Source organism: Mobula hypostoma, chromosome 15, assembly GCF_963921235.1.
Source record: "Mobula hypostoma chromosome 15, sMobHyp1.1, whole genome shotgun sequence".
Classification (NCBI taxonomy): domain Eukaryota; kingdom Metazoa; phylum Chordata; class Chondrichthyes; order Myliobatiformes; family Myliobatidae; genus Mobula; species Mobula hypostoma.
Genome location: NC_086111.1, coordinates 52,573,661 through 52,593,196, shown reverse-complemented (window position 1 = coordinate 52,593,196; position 19,536 = coordinate 52,573,661). Strand labels below are relative to the sequence as shown.

At 43.5% G+C, this 19,536-nt stretch overlaps 1 protein-coding gene across 4 annotated transcripts in view; it reads right to left on the bottom strand.

Annotated features, from left to right (window-relative positions):
- The window catches only part of arhgef3 (Rho guanine nucleotide exchange factor (GEF) 3), a 267,167-nt gene that overhangs the window by 37,671 nt on the left and 209,960 nt on the right, over positions 1-19,536 (bottom strand). The window lies entirely within an intron of this gene.

The following is a 19,536-nucleotide window of genomic DNA, read 5'->3' as shown; positions in this document are numbered from 1 at the left end:
CTGCCAGTGATATTAAACCTGATTCTGATATCGCTGCCATCGAAATCGATTCATCACTGAGTTGCAAGGCAACGACAGGAACATATCCATCGGCTACAGCAGGCTGAGATTTGAAAGGGGGAATTCAGTCAAAATCCCTGATGGCTTTTCCATAAGATGTACTGAACGAGGACAAATTGAGTTCTACTCAAATCCATTGCAACCGAATCATTTTTTTAAGACTTATTATTTTTGTCATTGACTCAATTTTGCTCTGGGGCCAGTAGGTGAGAACACAAAATTGACAGGGAAATTAAACTGTCGTCTTCGACCGGTCTTTCCCCAATCTTTAAGTCTTTCAAAAATATATTACTTGTCAGATCTTTGTTTACAGAGTCATAGAAAAGTACAACACAGAAACAGACGCTTCAGCCCATCTAGTCCGTGCTGAACCATTTAAACAGTCTACTCCCATCGACCTGCACCCAGACCATAACCCTCCTACCCCTCCCATCCATGTACCTATCCAAATTTCTCTCAAACATTGAAATCGAGTTCACCTGCACCACTTGCCCTGGCAGCTCATTCCACACTCTCACAACCCTCTGAGTGAAGTAGTCATGTCTCCCTTGAATGCTTGACCTTTCACCCTTAACCCACAACCTCTCGTTGTAGTCCCAACCAACCTCTGTGGAAAAAGCCTGCTTGCATTTACCCTATCTATACCCTTCATAATTTTATATACCTCTATCAAATCTCCCCTCAATGAATAAAGTCTTAACCTATCCAATCTTTCCATACAACTCAAGTCCTCCAGTCCTGGCAACATCCTTGTAAATTTTCTCTGATCTTGTTCAACCTTATTTACATCTTTCCTGTAGTCTGATGACCAAAACTGCACACAATACTCCAAATTAGGCCTCGCCAACGTCTTATACAACTTCAGGATAACATCCCATCTCCTGTACTCAATACTTTGATTTATGAAGACCAATGTGCCAAAAGCTTTCCTTACGAGCCTTTCTAACTGTGCCACTGCCTTCAATGAATTATGGACCTGTATTCCCAGATCCCTTTGTTCTACCATACTCCTCAGTGTTCTACCAATCACTGTGTAAGATCTACCCTGGTTGGTCCTACCGAAGTGCAACAACTCACACTTGTCTGCATTAAGTTCCATCTGCCATTTTTCCATCTGGTCCAGATTCTGCTCTGATAGTCTTCCTTGCTGTCTGCTACACCCCTAAACTTGGTGTTATCTGCAAATTTGCTGATCCAGTTAATCACATTATCATTCACATCATTGAAAGGACAAACAACAACAGACCCAGCACCAATCCTGTTGCTCTCCACTTGTCACAGGCGTTCAGTCAGTGAGGCATCCATCTACTGCCACTCTCTGGCTTCTTCCACAAAGCCACTGTCCAATCCAGTTTACTACCTTATCTTGAATGCCGAGCGACTGAACCTTCCTGACCAACCTTTCATGTGCAGAACTTTGTCAAGTGCCTTACTGAAGTCTATGTAAGCAACATCCATTGCTTTGCCTTCATCAACTTTCCTGGTAACTTCTTCAAAAAAATGTTATAAGATTGGTTGGACATGACCTACCATGCACAAAGCCATGCTGACGATCTCCAATCAGCCCTTGTCTGTTTCTTAACTGAATCTTTCTAATCAGGTTCTCACTACTGCCGGAACACTAAAAGGCACTTGCAAATATACAATTAATGCTCTTTATAAAAATATTATTCCTCCTCAATATCTTCCCAGTATTTGACATAGTTGTTTGAACACAATTCTCTGCTCCTTTAAATAAGTGGGATTGACCTCAATTTGTTCCACACTCACCAACCCCTTGTTGTCATTCTTCCTTAATCTTCAGCAATGTCTTCTCTTTCTACTTTAACTGCACCATCTCTGAAGCTCTCCAAGGTTTTCCCAGCCTTCAGTGTTTTCATTAGAAGATCTCATCTGCAGTCAAACACCCAGCTTCCCCATATACAGGGTATGCAGATGAAGCCATTTACCTTTCTTGATCCCTCCTCCACCTCTCAGCTGCTAGCCATTTTGTTCAATATGGAGTCTTGAATCAGTCACAATTTCATTCACAGACAATACCAAAACCATCAACTTCAGTCTGACTACAAGGTCTGCTTCCTTACTACTCTCAGCCCTCCAGAACAAGCTACTGACAGCCTTATTTTTTCATCCAACTCCAGATTATCTCCACCACAATGAAGTCTGTTTCTATCTCCAATGTCATCTTCACCATTAGTAGTACTGAGTCCTCAGCACAAGCTTTGCCCAACTGCCTTCAACCCTCCAGTCTCCAAACACTAAATGTGTTTTTACACTCTTAGTAGAGGTGTCTTGGCCCAAAAACAGAGCAGCAGAGACAATTCAGCGATGAATGGTAACTTTAATAATAGGCAGCAAAAATAACAAGCAATGAAGGGCCACAAAATGAGAGAGAACAGATACTAAGTGTCACAGGCAAGAAGGTAACTGAATTCTAGGAGTGACTGGCTGTAGCTGGCTGTTTCAATGAGTGAACAAGGACTGTGGGTGCGAGCTGGGTTTTAAACAGGCTGACTGGAGACCGGGAGGTGCCTCCCTGTGCAGGCCTGATAGGGTCCACCTCCTACAGCTGGTACCCAACACCCCAGGACAATTTGGATGGGTCTAGTGGAACTCCTCAAAGAGCAATGGGTGCAAAATGAAATGGAATGGCCCCCAAGCCTTCTCTTCCAGACTGACCTTTCCCGGTCAGCCACATACTGCACACCCCAACCACGATGACCGGAATCCATCAGTGGGCGAACTGTGTCCAGTGGGCCACCGTCCTCGGCTCCGGAGGCGCAGGCTCAGGCTCGGGCTCGGGCTCGGGCTCGGGCTCGGGCTCGGGCTCGGGCGGGTTGAGTGGCCCATGGGCACCAGGCTTGAGGCAAGTAGGTGTGACCCTGTGACCTTGAAGGATGGAGGCAGCTGGAGACGGTAACTGACCTGCTTCGATGCGATGGGTAATCTTGAAGGGACCAATGAACCGGGGCAAGAGCGTGTGAAAGTCGTGCGCAGGAGCAGATCTCAGGTGGTAAGCTAGACACGGTCCCCAGGCTGGAGTGGTCTGGCTGGGCCTGCTGGTGGTAGGCAAGGTAGGCCCACTTCCAAGCATTCCGGCAGCAGCAACCCAAAGCCCTGGTGAACAGGACCTCCACCATTGACCCCTCCATGGGGAACAACAGGAGCTGGTATCCATGAAGCTTTCAAAGGATGACATACCCGTGGCAGAAGAGGTGTGTAGACTGTGGAACAGTTCAGCCCAGAGCAGACTCTCCTTTCGTATGGAAGGGTTAGAGACAGTGAAGCATTGCAAAAGCTTCTCCACTTGCTGACTGGCTCTTTCTGACTGACCATTGGCCTGCAGATGATAGACAGAGGACAAACTCACTGAGGTGCAGAGGAGGGAGCAGAAAGCTCGCTGAAAGCGGGAGTCAAAGACTGTGGGCCCTGGTCTGACACAGTGCCTCGAGGGAAACAGTGGAGGTGAACTGCATTGTGGAGTTAACGCCTGTCCGCCATCTTAGCGGCTGATAGAAGTTTGGAGAGGATAATGAAGTGGGCTGCCTTGGAGAACGGGTCCACTACTGTGATGATCACCATGGCCCCATTGGAGGGTGGCAGACCATGGTAGTCGATGCAGGGACGGAGAAGCCAGTCTTTCTTTTTGACAAAGAAGAACCCTTCACCAGGATGGTCAAATGAAGCCGTGCAGAGGCACTTCAGTAATGTAACCATTCATGGTTTGGGTCTCAGGAGGGGCGATGGAGGACGTACGATCTCGGGAAGGGTTAGTGCCCAGGAGGAGGTCAGTCGCACAGTTGTGTAGTCTGTGAGGCTGCAGGGTGCTGCCCTTTTACTGAAGGCATAGGCTAAGTCGTGGTATTTCCTGCGGCAATTTGGTGACATCAAACATTTCCTCTGTCTCCACGGATTTACAGGGTGAGGTCAGCTGAGGTTGCAGGCAGGTGAGTCCCCGACTCAGCAGTAAACCGGATTACCAGATGAAGTGAGGATCGTGAGTGGAGAGCTGGGGTAACCCAAGATGAGAAGAGTATCGGGAGGAATTGGATAGACTCACGGTGCTCTCTGATGCTCATGTGCACAGGCTATGTGCGCGCTCCGACCATCCCAGACCCCGAGTGATGTCCATCAGTGACTGCGACGCAGAAGGAATGGAAGATATGCTTGACAGGGAGTGCAAACTGCACACACGGAGCCCGGTCCAGAAAGTTCTCTGCTGTGCCAGAATCCACCAGAGCCTCCAGCGCAAGTACAGCTGTCGCAGTGTGGAGAACGACAGAGAGGGTGATTCGGGCTGTGGTGCTTAAACAAAGGGCCGGGGGAGCTTACAAGATAGAATGCCCCTCCTCCCTACCTGGTGGTGCCTTTTTCCCGGACGCAGTGGGCACTTGATGTGTGGGTGATCGGCTGCTTCACAATAAATGCAAGTTATTTCTCCACTGACGCTTGTGCTGTGAGGTGGGGGGGCGTCTGGTTTAAAGGACCTCTCCTCAACTGCACAGATTCTGGGGGTGTTGCTGATGGGGGTTCTGCAGCCAAAATGATTCTGGGAACAGAACTGGGGCTCTGGTTGGTGATCTGGATGGTCGCTCCATAAGACCCTTGTCAATACGGAGGGCCAAAGTGATGAGATTTTCAAGGCCGGCGGGCACCTCCCAGGTAGACAGCTCGACTTTCAAGTGCTGTAAGAGGCTGTGACGGTAACGGGTCAGCAGTGCTTCCACATTCTAGCTGCACTCCACCACGAGGGTCCCGAATTCCGCGATGTGATGAGCTTTGACACAGGCGAAGTATCTAAGCAAAGAGGTCCTTCTGCAGCTGTACAGGGCCCTGGTGAGACCACACCTGGAGTACTGTGTGCAGTTTTGGTCTCCAAATTTGAGGAAGGACATTCTTGCTATTGAGGGAGTGCAGCGTAGGTTCACAAGGTTAATTCCCGGGATGGCGGGATTGTCATATGTCAAAAGATTGGAGCGACTGGGCTTGTATACTCTGGAATTTAGAAGGCTGAGAGGGGATCTTATTGAAACATATAGGATTATTAAGGGATTGGACACGCTGGAGGCAGGAAGCATGTTCCCGCTGATGGGTGAGTCCAGAACCAGAGGCCACAGTTTAAGAATTAGGGGTAGGCCGTTTAGAACGGAGTTGAGGAAAAACTTTTTCACCCAGAGAGTGGTGGATATATGGAATGCTCTGCCCCAGAAGGCTGTGGAGGCCAAGTCTCTGGATGCTTTCAAAAAAGAGATGGATAGAGCTCTTAAAGATAGCGGAATCAAAGGTTATGGGGATAAGGCAGGATCTGGATACTGACTGTGGATGATCAGCCATGATCACAGTGAATGGTGGTGCTGGCTCAAAGGGCCGAATGGCCTACTCCTGCACCTATTGTCTATTGGCCCAGGTCAGAGCTTGTCCAGTCAAGAGAGAGACAATGAAGTTCCGTAGAACACAGAGATGGCTGGAGCTCGAAGCGTAAGGCGCACTGAGGCAGGAAGTTGCGGCATTGGATTAGGGATGCATCAAAGCATTTAGGCACCAGAATCTGGGGCTCTGACGGAAGACGTTGACTGCCGAGGGGTTGCTGTATCAAGATGGAAAGTTGGAAGAGAGCAGCAAGCAGAAAATCAACGGTTCCTGCTGCTTCTGCCTCATGTGCTCATGTCAACAGACAACTTCCTACAAGTGAGTAAACTCTGCTGAGTCAATTACGGGTTCACCTAATCTGTCAGGAAATGTACAGGAGGTTTCACCCAAAATCAGAGCAGCAGAGACAACTCAGCGATGAATGATAAATTTAATAACAGAGTGCAAAAATAACAAGCCATGAGAGGCCACAATACAAGAAAGAACAGATACTAAACACCAGAGGCAACAAATTAACTGAAGGCTGGGAGCAACTTGTTGAGGCTGTCTGGTTTGATGAGTGAACAAAGACTGTGGACAAAAGCTGGGTTTAAATAGGCTGCAGGTAATGAGTTGGAAATGAGCGGCAGATGACTCCTGTTATCTGCGTAGAGACTGGGAGGTACCTGGTGTGGTGACCTGCCAAAACGTCTTTGAATATCTTTAAATTAAGAAGATTATTGATAAGCAAAAGAAGTGAAAAGTTACTGTTGGTACAGACGAATGCAGAGTTTAAGTTACAATCAGATTTACCATGATTTTATTAGCAAGTTGGGGAGCATTATAGAAGAGCTGAGTAGTTTACTTCTCGAAGAGGACGACAATCATGTTGTGCTTTGGACGCTTGTGTGCCTCAGTGACCCAGAGAGCTGTGTTGGCTGGAGTCAGGGCTTTATGCTTTGGCTCCTGGTAGGGTCACCCATACCAAGCAGGTCAAAAGGTAGAGGACAGACTAAGAGTGGCCCACTGGTCCACCAGGTTGGGGGTTCAGCTCAGGGCTAACAAAATTGTTAAGGAAACAGCAATGGAGAATCCTTTTACGTCTGAGTGTGGCGGTATTCCTGAGTCTCCACACCGGACCTGCATGACTGACAGAAATGAAAACCGCGAGGAAGCTACTGACATGATGGAGGCCCTGAACACTGCCTGAGAGGGAGGATCTTCATTGCTGCCCTAAACACCAGCGGCGTAATGGGCAAAAAGCAAGTAGTAAGTGAGTAGTCAATTCTTACCTTATTTATCCTCATGCTTATTTGTATTCAAACCCTTGCTGCTCAGATACTAAGTCTTATTTACCATTACCGTGGCTTTTGCTGATCCAACTGTACTTTACTGAAGTCTTGTTATGAACCAGTAAATCCAGCTGCAGCTCCCATTCATGATTGCTCCATGGTGCAGGTGAATCAAACAGTGCATGCATGGACAGGATGAAACTTAGCCCTGTCAAGTTCTAAAGTTTAGCTGGTGATTTGTCACAAACAAAAACTAATATAATGGGGGGGGGGGGGAACGTTGACTCAGACCATGGGAGGCCTGTGTCGGTCATTTTCATGCCTTACAAGGCGCAGATTGGAAGTCTGTGTGGGGCGCCACTCCTCTCACAGACACTAGAGCAATGTGTGATTAAGTGCCTTGCTCAAGGACACAAACATGCTGCCACAGCTGAGGCTCGAACTTGTGACCTTCAAATCACTAGATGAACGCCTTAACCACTTGGCCACGTGCCCAACACTAATATAACTACATTAACAAGATTATACAAGTTGTTGCAGAAGATTCCTCAGCCGTAGAAATGGTATTGAATTCTGAGTAATTTGGAGATGATCTGAGAGTTTCAATTTTCTAAAGAAGTCTATTTAAGAAAATACTGAACTTATCCAATGGCTTTTATATTATTCACCATAGACCATAGCAGTCAGCACAGCAAAATATTCCCTCTCAAACAGAATGGTTTGACTCATTGGCCCGACAGTAACAAATTGATTGTGACAACCTCTACTAAGTAGCTGAGCCTTCAAACAAAAAGAGCACAGCTCCAAATGATTGCGTCTTCAACTGTCGTCATTTTTAGGATTTAAAAAATTTCAATTTCAGAGCTTAGTTGCAAAGCAATTGTGCAATTAGTTGCAAAGCAAATGATTTGAATAATTAATTACAGTTTAACTACTTTTTAAATTCTTAAACTACTTTTGTATTGTGTCTATATTCTCTATTATAAATTTCGAAATCTACATTTCTAATAAAAACTGCAAAAGCAGAACTGTAATACTGTATGTGTACCAAAATTCAACTATGCTCCCAGTTATTCCATCAGCCAATATCGTTGCTCATCTACTGATAATTGTTGGTTTTAATTTCCCATCTGCAACATCATGAACAACTTAATAATAATACAATATTATCTTTGCACTTAGCTTACACTTCTTACATACATTGGCACTTTTTGGTCAGAATTATATTTGGTCTGATATTTAATAATATGGTGGTGTTGTGAATCGAAGGTTGTTGTAAGTTATAATAGGGGAAAAAACGGATGTAGAGCTGGACAGAAATGGTAGATGGAGTGCAATCCATAAAAAAGAGAAGTGATACACTTTGGACCATTGAACTTAAAGGTGGACTACAAGGTCAAGGGCAGGATTCTTGGGGAACAGAGCGATCTTGGGGTCCAAGTCCATACATTCCCATAAACACTTACACACATTTATAAGGTGGTTAAGAAGGCAAATGGTGTTTGAAATATTGCAGAATATTGGTAGTTTAGGTTGGTTATTTGGCAAAATGTTTGCAGATGTTTTGGCTCCAATCGACAAACCATCATCGGTGCGCAGTTGAGAGTGTTGTCTCCTCAGAATGCCAGCTTATATACTCATCCGGAGTCCAAATGGATATTGATTAAATCCGGTTGGCTCCCTCAACTGTTCACTGATGATGGCTTCTTGATTGAAGCTGAAACGTCTGCAAGCATCTTGCCAAGCTTGGCAATCAACCAAACTTCCAGGCATATGGTGTGTTAGCCTTCATTAGCCGGGGGACTGAGTTCAAGAGCTGCGAGGTAATGTTGCAGCTCTTTAAAACTTTGGCGAGACTCTCTTGGCGTATTGTGTTCAGATTTGGTCACTTCATTACATGAATGACCAAGAAGGTATAGAGAGAGCACGGAGGAGATTTACCGGGATGCTGCCTGGGTTAGACAACCTATCTTATGAGGAAAGTTTGAGCAAGCTAGGGCTTTTATCTTTGGAGCGAGGGACTATGAGTGGCAACTTGATAGAGGCACATATATAAGATTATGAGAAGCATAGATGGAGTTGACAGCCAGTGCCTTTTTCCCAGAGAAGCAACTGCCAATACCAAAGGATATCTGCTTGAGGTGAGTGGAGCAAAGTTTTGGGGAGATAGAGAGATAGTTTTTTTAAACACAAAGAGTGGTAGGTGCCTGGAATCCACTGCTGGGGTTGGTGGTAGCAACTGATACCATAGGGACAATTAAGAGACTCTTAGATAGGCAGATGATGTTCAGAAAAATAGATGGTTATTATAGGCTGTGTAGGAGGGAAGGGTTAGATTGATCGTGGAGTAGGTTTACATAGGTCAGCCCAACAGTGTGGGACAAAGAGCCTGCACTATGCTGTACTGTGTTCTAAGTTCATTGTACAATGTTATATGTTCATTTACCTAATCTCATTCTACTTTAACATCAGTGAGTGTCAACCACTCTCCATCTACCCCTAACAAGTGTCTTTGCAAAAAAACCTTTACAGCTCACAAATTACTTTATTAGGTCATTAAATCTGCTTCAAGAACACTATATACCACAAATCACTAAAATATACAGTTGAACTCAGAAGTTTACATACACCTTAGCCAAATACATTTAAACTCAGTTTTTCACAATTCCTGACATGTAGTCCTAGAAAACATTCCCTGTTTTAGGTCAGTTAGTATCACTACTTTATTTTAAAAATGTGAAATGTCAGAATAATAGTAGAGAGAATGATTTATTTCAGCTTTTATTTCTTTCATCACTTTCCCAGTGGGTCAGAAGTTTACATACACTTTGTTAGTACCTGGTAGCATTGCCTTTAAATTGTTTAACTTGTGTCAAACATTTTGGGTAGGCTTCCACAAGCTTCTCACAGTATGTTGCTGGAATTTTGTTCCATTCCTCCAGACAGAACTGGTGTAACTGAGTCGGGTTTGTAGGTCTCCTTGCTCGCACACGCATTTTCAGTTCTGCCCACAAATCTTCTATCAGATTGAGGTCAGGGCTTTGTGATGGCCACTCCAATACCTTGACTGTGTTGTCCTTAAGCAATTTTGCCACAAATTTGGAAGTATGCTTGGGGTCATCATCCATATGGAAGACCCATTTGCTACTGAGCTTTAACTTCCCGGCTGATGTCTTGAGATGTTGCTTCAATATATCCACATAATTTTCCTTCCTCATGATGCCATCTATTTTGTGAATTGCACCAGTCCCTCCTGCAGCAAAGCACCCCCACAACATGATGCTGCCACCCCCATGCTTCACAGTTGGGATGGTGTTCTTTGGCTTTTTCCTCCAAACATAATGATGGTCATTATGGCCAAACAGTTCAATTTTTGTGTCATCAGACCAGAGGACATTTCTCCAAAAAGTAAGATCTTTGTCCCCATGTGCACTTGCAAACTGTAATCTGGCTTTTTTTATGGCGGTTTTGAAGCAGTGGCTTCTTCCTTGCTGAGCAGCCTTTCAGGTTATGTCGATATAGGACTCGTTTTACTGTGGATATAGATACTTGTCTACCTGTTTCCTCCAGCATCTTCACAAGGTCCTTTGCTGTTCTTCTGGGATTGATTTGCACTTTTCGTGCCAAAGTATGTTCATCTCTAGGAGACAGAATGCGTCTCCTTCCTGACGGCTGTGTGGTCCCATGGTGTTTATACTTGCATACTGTTGTTTGTACAGATGAACGTGGTACCTTCAGGCATTTGGAAATTGCTCCCAAGGATGAACCAGACTTGACATCATTTTCTGACCTCAATCCGATAGAAAATGTGTGGGCAGAACTGAAAAAGCGTGTGTGAGCAAGGAGGCCTACAAACCTGACTCAGCTGCACCAGTTCTGTCTGGAGGAATGGAACAAAATTCCAGCAACTTACTGTGAGAAGCTTGTGGAAGACTACCCAAAATGTTTGACTCAAGTTAAACAGTTCAAAGGCAATGCTACCAAATACTAACAAAGTGTATGTAAACTTCTGACCCACTGGGAAAGTGATGAAAGAAATAAAAGCTGAAATAAATCATTCTCTCTACTATTATTCTGACATTTCACATTCTTAAAATAAAGTAGTGATCCTAACTGACCTAAGACAGGGAATGTTTTCTAGGATTAAATGTCAGGAATTGTGAAAAACTGAGTTTAAATGTATTTGGCTAAGGTGTATGTAAACTTCTAACTTCAACTGTATATACATCATATAATTCTTGAAGTAATGGTGTGCCTCTTTTAAGAGAAGCTTTCCTTGGTTTAATTTATTAATTTCACAGATATAAGCTTTTCCTCGACTTGGGTACATTATGGTTGGACAGAAAGCCAAAGATCTTTTACATACGTCCCTACAAAAGAGAGTTTCAAGAAGCCCGCTCGTTTCTTCTAGACAGCAAAGAAGCACACTGCACACTGCTAAGGGCAATTAGGATGTAGCTCTTAATTTATTTAAAAACTCTTCAAAGCTACTAATGAAAATACACTTTGAATTTCTTAGCTAGTTGCAAGATATAAATGTGTGCAAGATAAGAATCAGAGTAAAATGTGACCTGGGCATTCTGATGAATGGAAGCAATTGTTATACTTCATTGACTGCTGTGGAGCATCAGTGACTGAAACACTTCCTCACTGTGGCTTACTAACCGTTGAAGTAGATGAACCATTCTAGGTCACTGGCTGAGAGTTTGCAACTAGCGTTTCTACTGAACCACACATGCATCATCTGTCTCTTCTCATTGTACATCCTCGTGCAATGCTGTTTCATGTGGGGGAAATCGACAGTTACACCATTTTCATCACCACCCCTACCCCACCACGACAACCGCTCACCGTCCCTTCAAACTATTTTTTATTCAAGGCCACTAACAACTTCACATAAAAGGGATGTAACTGCTGATTTAAATTTAATTACTACTTCTAATGGCATTGCCTCATTACAACAAATGGTTAATAGAACATTCTGATTGCTACAGACTACTGCCATTCAAAGCCTGAGCCATCTGAACCTGCTTGTGCAAGAGATATTTTGCAATTGACTTCCGTAGTGAAGACAAAAAGTAGACCCTCCATAACTTCCTGGCTACAAGTTGTTTCTGATCAAACACATAAGAAGTGGGAGCACCTGGCCCCTCCAGTATGCTAACCATTTAACAACATCATGATTGATCAGATCTTGGCATCACCTTCATTTTTCTTGCCCATGGTTTCCACTCCCCTTTAGACTACAATCTGTAAAGCATATTATTTCAAAAACATATTTTGACGTACATTTCAATTCACATTCCAATTTTTGAATCAGATAGTAATAGGAAATCTGAAATTTTGATTATTCCAGCTGTTGTTACCTTTTTACTAGAACTAACTTTGTAATCCTGAGAACAGATATTAGTCTGGGTCATGCTTGGCCTAGCCTTAGGTTTTGTTTACCTGCTTGTCATCCTCAACTTTTTACGGTCTGTAGGTGCAATCTAGCTCTAGGCTTTGCTGCCTTGGTCATTCTATGAAGCAAAGCAGTCTGATTTCATTGTCCAGGCCTCAGGTGGTGGATCCCAAGGCCTGTCTGTGGATCACCCCAGTGGTCTTATAAAGCTCCTGTTGTCACAGGTCTTTTCAGCCACACAGTAACTTAAATTCCTTTGCACGCATAGCCTTTGAAACAGCGCGGTTGGAATAGAGACAGACGAGAGAAAGTTTATGAAATGTGAAAGTTTTTTCTGTTGTACTTTATCACATTATACCCTTAATTTAATAAATAAAATCAAAGGTATGTGATTTTTCAATTTTCGTTCTAAATACTCATAGTATGCATATTACAAAAATAATTTTTTAAGTGCTGTGCAGTTTTCATGCCATGTAAAAATTTCCTGCTCACAGCAACGGTTGGTCTGTGCAGCCGTAAAAAATATTAGAGGGAACGTTGTTTTCAACTATTTCTAAATGTGTCTGATAAGAGACTTAGAAGTTAAAAATCACTAAAATAAAGTTACTAAATTTTTTTTTAAAATGAAACACCATTTGGCTGATATGAAAAAATGACAAATATGAACAAAGTTATGCATTAGTAAGTTTACTGATACATGATAATTGGTGTTGCTGATAGTGAGAAGAATAGCCTTAGATACCAGAGTGATACTGATCAGCTGGTTACACCAGAGGCTGCAGGTGCTGAAACGTGGAGCAAAACTGCTGGAAGAACTCAGCAGGTTGAGCATCATTAATAGAGGCAAAGGGATGGTCAACTTTTCAGGCTGACACCCTGCATCAGAACAGACGGTGTTAAGGGAAGACAACCAGTACATTCTGTAGAAGTGAGAAGGAGGGGTGAGGTAGAGGTTAGGAGTTAATGACAGATGGGACCAGCAGGGGTTTGGCGGCGATGATGGGCAGATGGGGGAGGAGATGGGGAAGGGGTAGGCCTATGGGCGTGTATTGATTGGTAATAGATAGAAACAGGTAAGAGAAAAGAGGCAGGAAAAATAGGGCAGGGTAGGGTCGGGTACAGTACAAACAGAAGCAGATGGAACCAGATAAGGGAGAGATGATGGGTGGACAAAACTGGCTGGCTACTTTGATGGAGCAACTTAGTCCTGATGGACCTTAGGATACGACATACAAGGGGGAACTGAGGAACACAGAGACCCTGATGAATGTCCATAGATTCCTAAAGGTGATGGAGGGTGTAAGGACGGCGATAAAAGGGCACACAGAATGCTGCCCATCCTCGTAAAACTGTACAAAAATTCTGATTGGGCCAGATGGAGTGCTGTGTGCAGTTCTGGTCACTGTACTATATGAAGGATGCAGAGGAGATTTACCAGGATGCAGCCTGGGGTGGAATGCTTCAGTTATGAGGAGAGACTGGATTCTATATTTGAAACAGGGATACAAATTTATGAGAAAACCTTCCCCTAACAGAATCATCTAAAACTGCACAGCATAGGTAAGAAAAAAGAATATTAGAGGATTGTTCCCCCACCCCCCAGAGTATGGTTAAATTTTGGAACGTGGTACCTGAGGAGGCAAAGACTCTCACAATATTTAGAGAGAATCAAGAAGAGCACTTGGTTTACAATGTCCTGGCAATTCAATAGACCAAGTGCTGATGAATGGGCTAAGTATAGATGGGCTGACAAAGCCACTGAGTAGGAGTCAGATGTGCTCACAATGCACAGGTCGACTCTCACCATGTTGTTCACCAGCAGGTCTCTGTAGAACTTCCACCAGATGGGGAGCATGATCTGGACCATTAATATAAAAGAAAAGTACCGTAGATGCTGGAAGCCGGTGATCCAAAGAGAAAGCTCTGGAAATGCTCAGCAGGCCAGGCAACATCTGATGAAAGGTCATTGACCTGAAACAATAACTCTGCCTCTCTCTCTTCACAAATGGTGCCTTACCTGCTAAGTATTTCCAGCATTTTCTGTTTCCAAATATTGGCATTAAAATCATATAACCTGTGAAGTAAGACACGTAGCTAGGAGATTTATTTTACAACCCAGCTGTAGTGCTTAATAAGAATAATTATTAAGAACCAATTCTACTTTGGAAAAGGAAACTAAGGATATACAGTCCATTACACGTAGAAAACCAAGATGCACTAGTAGTCAATCTGCAACAAGAATCTCATGTTTTGAACAGATGGGAGAGTGAATCAATACATTCATTCTTTAAAAGTATATCTTTAACAAATAAGATCAGAATACTTTCAGGTTTTCATATCCATTGACTTTAAAACCTTCAGAACAACCTTGAAGACTTTAATACCAATGATTAATCCATTACCCAATTGCATTACAGAGAAAAGTAGAAACAAGCGTGCTAATATTCTATTTTAAATATTGTATAGACATTTGAGGGAAAGATTAAGATAGCAATTTAAGAAAAAAGGGAGCAGATCTCAAATGTATTTTTTTCCGTAACTGGCAATATGTGCTCATAATTGAAACAAAACTATTATTCATTATTTCAGAGAAGGCTTAAGGATGACCTAAGAAAATACCTTGGTCAGAATGGTGTTGTTTCTGTAGTGTAGGTTGCTGAAAGCAGAAGTTGGATACCAAGTTTCAGAACCACTGTAATATTCACATTATTTTTGTCTACCTTAGCCACAACCGATCACACCAAAGCAAAGCCTCCTTTCATTTCTCTGCATCAGGCACTCTATGAGCTACAAGTGAAAATCGCTCAAGCTCTTTTCATTTTAATGTCTTATTGATGCTGGAGTATTAAAGTATATAAAATATTCCAGAGCTACAAGGCACATGGTTTTCAAAATAAAGAAATATTTGTACATCACTGAGCTGCAATAACATTGAGGAATGTTCGATTGATAATTGGTAAGAATGTACTTATGCACAGTCAAATAGAGGTAATTACAGTGCATGAAGCTTGATTAGAACCATCCTTAGGAACAGCTGGAAGACAGCTTGTGGTGCACACAGAAACCTTTGAATGATTTTCATTCCAGTTTTCTTTGCGTGACTACATTTTGTTTCAGCGCACCACACTTGAGTGGCTGTATTACAAACCTTTCCAGATCCCAGACCGTCGGAAGGAGTTCAAAAATTAAACTGTTTCACTTTTCTTTCTTCTTGGATAAAAGATTTTAAAAAGAAAATAATTTGAGTGAAAACTTTAACTCATAGGAAACCAATCCAAAAAGAAGCTTATGACCTTTATGAATGTTTTCTTCGAATGCTCGTTCTTATTGTACCAGGATAAAGTTTAAACAAGACCTCCAGTCAGCTCCTGCCTTCTAAATGTCATCAGAAAAGATTTAACTGGAAATTTATTTTTGGATTGAGTTTCAGCTTTAGTCACATTTTGGCCTGCTCTCAGCTTAGCTTTGATAATGCATGCCTACCTTCTTTCGAATGTATAAAGCAGACGTCTCCAATTTTGTTGACTCTGTCAAGATTGCAATTAAAAATAATGCAAATACCGAACTGCATATTCAACATAGAGCGAAAAAGAAAATATTGAAGCAACTCAGAAGATCAGGCAGCAGTCAGGAAATAAGACATCGTTTTGGGTTGAGATCCTTCATCTGGACTGCTGAGGTGGAAACAGGCAGGGCGGGGGTTTGGGAACAGAGTCTGGAGACTGTGGAGGTGAGACCTCCAGAAGTGATAAGATCAATGATGGTTGGGAGACAGTGTCCTGGTGATTATTGTTGGGGTCTAGTAGGTGTCCAAGAGTTGCCATCTGACCTCTACAAAGTAGGGGTCAGTCTGCTAGAGTACCCCCATAGCACTGCCCTTGTCTGTGAGACTGATGGTGAGGTCAAGACTGATGTAGAGGGAATGGAGCACAGTGGGGGGAATGTTTGGAGTGGGTGAGGGGAGTGGTGAGGTTGACACCGTTGAGGTCCTGTCAGTAGGTAAAATGAAATAATGTTGATGGGGAAGAGGGCCTCAAGCAGGAGAAGGAGTCATAAGTGGGGTATGGGGAATCCTTTATAAAGAAGTAGGCTCAGAGTTGGAGGCAATGGAAGAAGAACTCAGAGTTAATATTTGAGGTGCAGGCACAGAAGAATACTGGAACTATATAATTAATAGATGAATTCAACTCCATTTCACAGGGTCCTATAGCAAGTATTGAAAAAGGTTAAAGCAAACTACCTTCTTGTCCAAAACAACTTTAAAACTGTGAAGAAACGAATAGATTTTCCCCCTTTCCACCTTTTCATTATTAAAGAGTGATGTGGTAAGCATAACAGGAAAATGCAGCATACCAGGAGAGTAGGAAGTACAATTTCTGGACCTGTGGTCCAACTCAACCTATTAATGCAGAGTCATAGAGTGGAGACATCCCCAACATAAAAAAGGAAAACTAAATGAATCATTGTTTGGTCACTGTTAATTTAGATCAAGGTCTGACACCAGTTTGTCCTCCCACATTGTTTATATGTTTTGATGACTCATGCAGTGAATGGGACTGGACTGGAGGAGGAAAAAGGCTCCACTGCTAAGAAATTAAAGAAAATAAGGACTAATATAATTTTTCAAAAATTTCTTTCATATAGGTCCAACTAGTAACTGATTTTTGTATGCTTCTCAAGCAAGTGAAATGGGGCTTTATCCATAATCAGGTTTATTATCACCAACATACATAATGAAATCTGCTGTTTTGCTGCAGCAGTACATGATAATTATTATAAGTTTTAAAAAAAAAAGTGCCAAAAAAACAAGGTAAGTTTTATGGACCATTCAGAAATCTGATGGCGGGGGGAAGAAACTTTTCTTAAAATGTTGAGTGTGGGTCTCCATTCTCCTGTACCTCCCCCTGATGCAGAGGGCATGTCCGAGATGGCGAGGGAGATTAACGATGGACGCTGCCTTCTTGCAGCACTGCCTCTTGAAGATGTCCTCAGTGGTGGGGAGGGTTGTGCCCATGATGGAACTGACTCAGTCCACAATCTTCTGCAGCCTCTTGCGATCCTGTACACTGGAGGCTGTAAACGATACTCTCAGTGATGTAACCAGTCAGAATGCTCTCTACTGTACATTTATAGAGCCTTTGGTGACATACCAAGTCTGTTCAAAATCCTAATGAAGTAGACCCTCTAGTAACATACATCAAAGTTGCTGGTGAACGCAGCAGGCCAAGCAGCATCTATAGGAAGAGGTACAGTCGACGTTTCAGGCCGAGACCCTTCGTCAGGACTAACTGAAGGAAGAGTGAGTAAGGGATTTGAAAGCTGGAGGGGGAGGGGGAGATACAAAATGATAGGAGAAGACAGGAGGGGGAGAGATGGAGCCGAGAGCTGGACAGGTGATAGGCAGAAGGGGATACGAGAGGATCATGGGACAGGAGGTCCGGGAAGAAAGACGGGGGGGGGGTGACCCAGAGGATGGGCAAGAGGTATATTCAGAGGGACAGAGGGAGAAAAAGGAGAGCGAGAGAAAGAATGTGTGCATTAAAAAGAGTAACAGATGGGGTACGAGGGGGAGGTGGGGCCTAGCGGAAGTTAGAGAAGTCAATGTTCATGCCATCAGGTTGGAGGCTACCCAGACGGAATATAAGGTGTTGTTCCTCCAACCTGAGTGTGGCTTCATCTTTACAGTAGAGGAGGCCGTGGATAGACATGTCAGAATGGGAATGGGATGTGGAATTAAAATGTGTGGCCACTGGGAGATCCTGCTTTCTCTGGCGGACAGAGCGTAGATGTTCAGCAAAGCGGTCTCCCAGTCTGCGTCGGGTCTCACCAATATATAAAAGGCCACATCGGGAGCACCGGACGCAGTATATCACCCCAGTCGACTCACAGGTGAAGTGATGCCTCACCTGGAAGGACTGTTTGGGGCCCTGAATGGTGGTAAGGGAGGAAGTGTAAGGGCATGTGTAGCACTTGTTCCGCTTACACAGATAAGTGCCAGCAGGGAGATCAGTGGGGAGGGATGGGGGGGACGAATGGACAAGGGAGTTGTGTAGGGAGCGATCCCTGCGGAATGCAGAGAGAGGCGGGGAGGGAAAGATATGCTTAGTGGTGGGATCCCGTTGGAGGTGGCGGAAGTTACGGAGAATAATATGTTGGACCCGGAGGCTGGTGGGGTGGTAGGTGAGGACCAGGGGAACCCTATTCCTAGTGGGGTGGTGGGAGGATGGAGTGAGAGCAGATGTACGTGAAATGGGGGAGATGCGTTTAAGAGCAGAGTTGATAGTGGAGGAAGGGAAGCCCCTTTCTTTAAAAAATGAAGACATCTCCCTCGTCCTAGAATGAAAAGCCTCATCCTGAGAGCAGATGCGGCGGAGACGGAGGAATTGCGAGAAGGGGATGGCGTTTTTGCAAGAGACAGGGTGAGAAGAGGAATAGTCCAGATAGTTGTGAGAGTCAGTAGGCTTATAGTAGACCCTCTAGTATGCCTTCTTCATGATTGCCTCAATGTGTTGGGCCCAAGAACTTGAAGCTGGTTACTTATCACCACTGGCCACTCTGTGAAGTCTGGTGTGTGTTCTCCTGACTTCTCTTTCTTGATGTGCACAATCAATGCCTTGGTCTTGCTAATGTTGAGTGCAAGGTTGCTATTATGACACCACTTAATCAACCAGTGTATCTCACACCTGTACACCACACTGATATGAAAAAGCCCGAGATCCCACTGCCCAGAGTCTACAGTGGTTTGACTCTTGAGTGCCCTCCAAAAGCATCATTAGCACAGTTGCTTTAAAAGGACAGGCCACTGATTTAAATTAGTTTCACAACAAGCACAATTTTCTTGACCTAACGAGTAGTCCTTGAAGAGACAAAATTGGCCAGGACCAGGAGAGGTGGCTTGATCAACAAGACTGCCTTTCATGCATTGACTAATCTTTTATTTTGACATTATAAGTTGTTCAAACAATATTTTTTCCTCAATTATATTGATACACTTTCCATCAAATGAACCTTATTTCTATTGCAACAAATGGGATAGCAAAAATTGACTCTTATTAGATTGACCGTCAATTTTAAATGGGAAGGATTTTGAAATGATAATCTTAAAGAACATTTTAAATTGACCTCATCTTGTGAGTGGACGTAACATTAAGATACATGATCCAAGCCATCATACAAAAGAAAGGGAAGCTGCCAGGTTGAATGTATTCAGCTTGACAGAGATTTACCTGTACAAACATTTGGGAGCAGTTATGCCTCAGAGCATCTTTGATTACATTTATGAGAAAAGTAACCAGAAGCATAGAGGCGGCCCATAATTCAGACAAGACGTATACCTCCTAATGGATAAACAGAGTTCTTAGAATGCTTAAAATCAAGCACAGCTCTTACATATGTTACAGTATTGTGTCAGACAGAAGATCCAAGACCATAAAC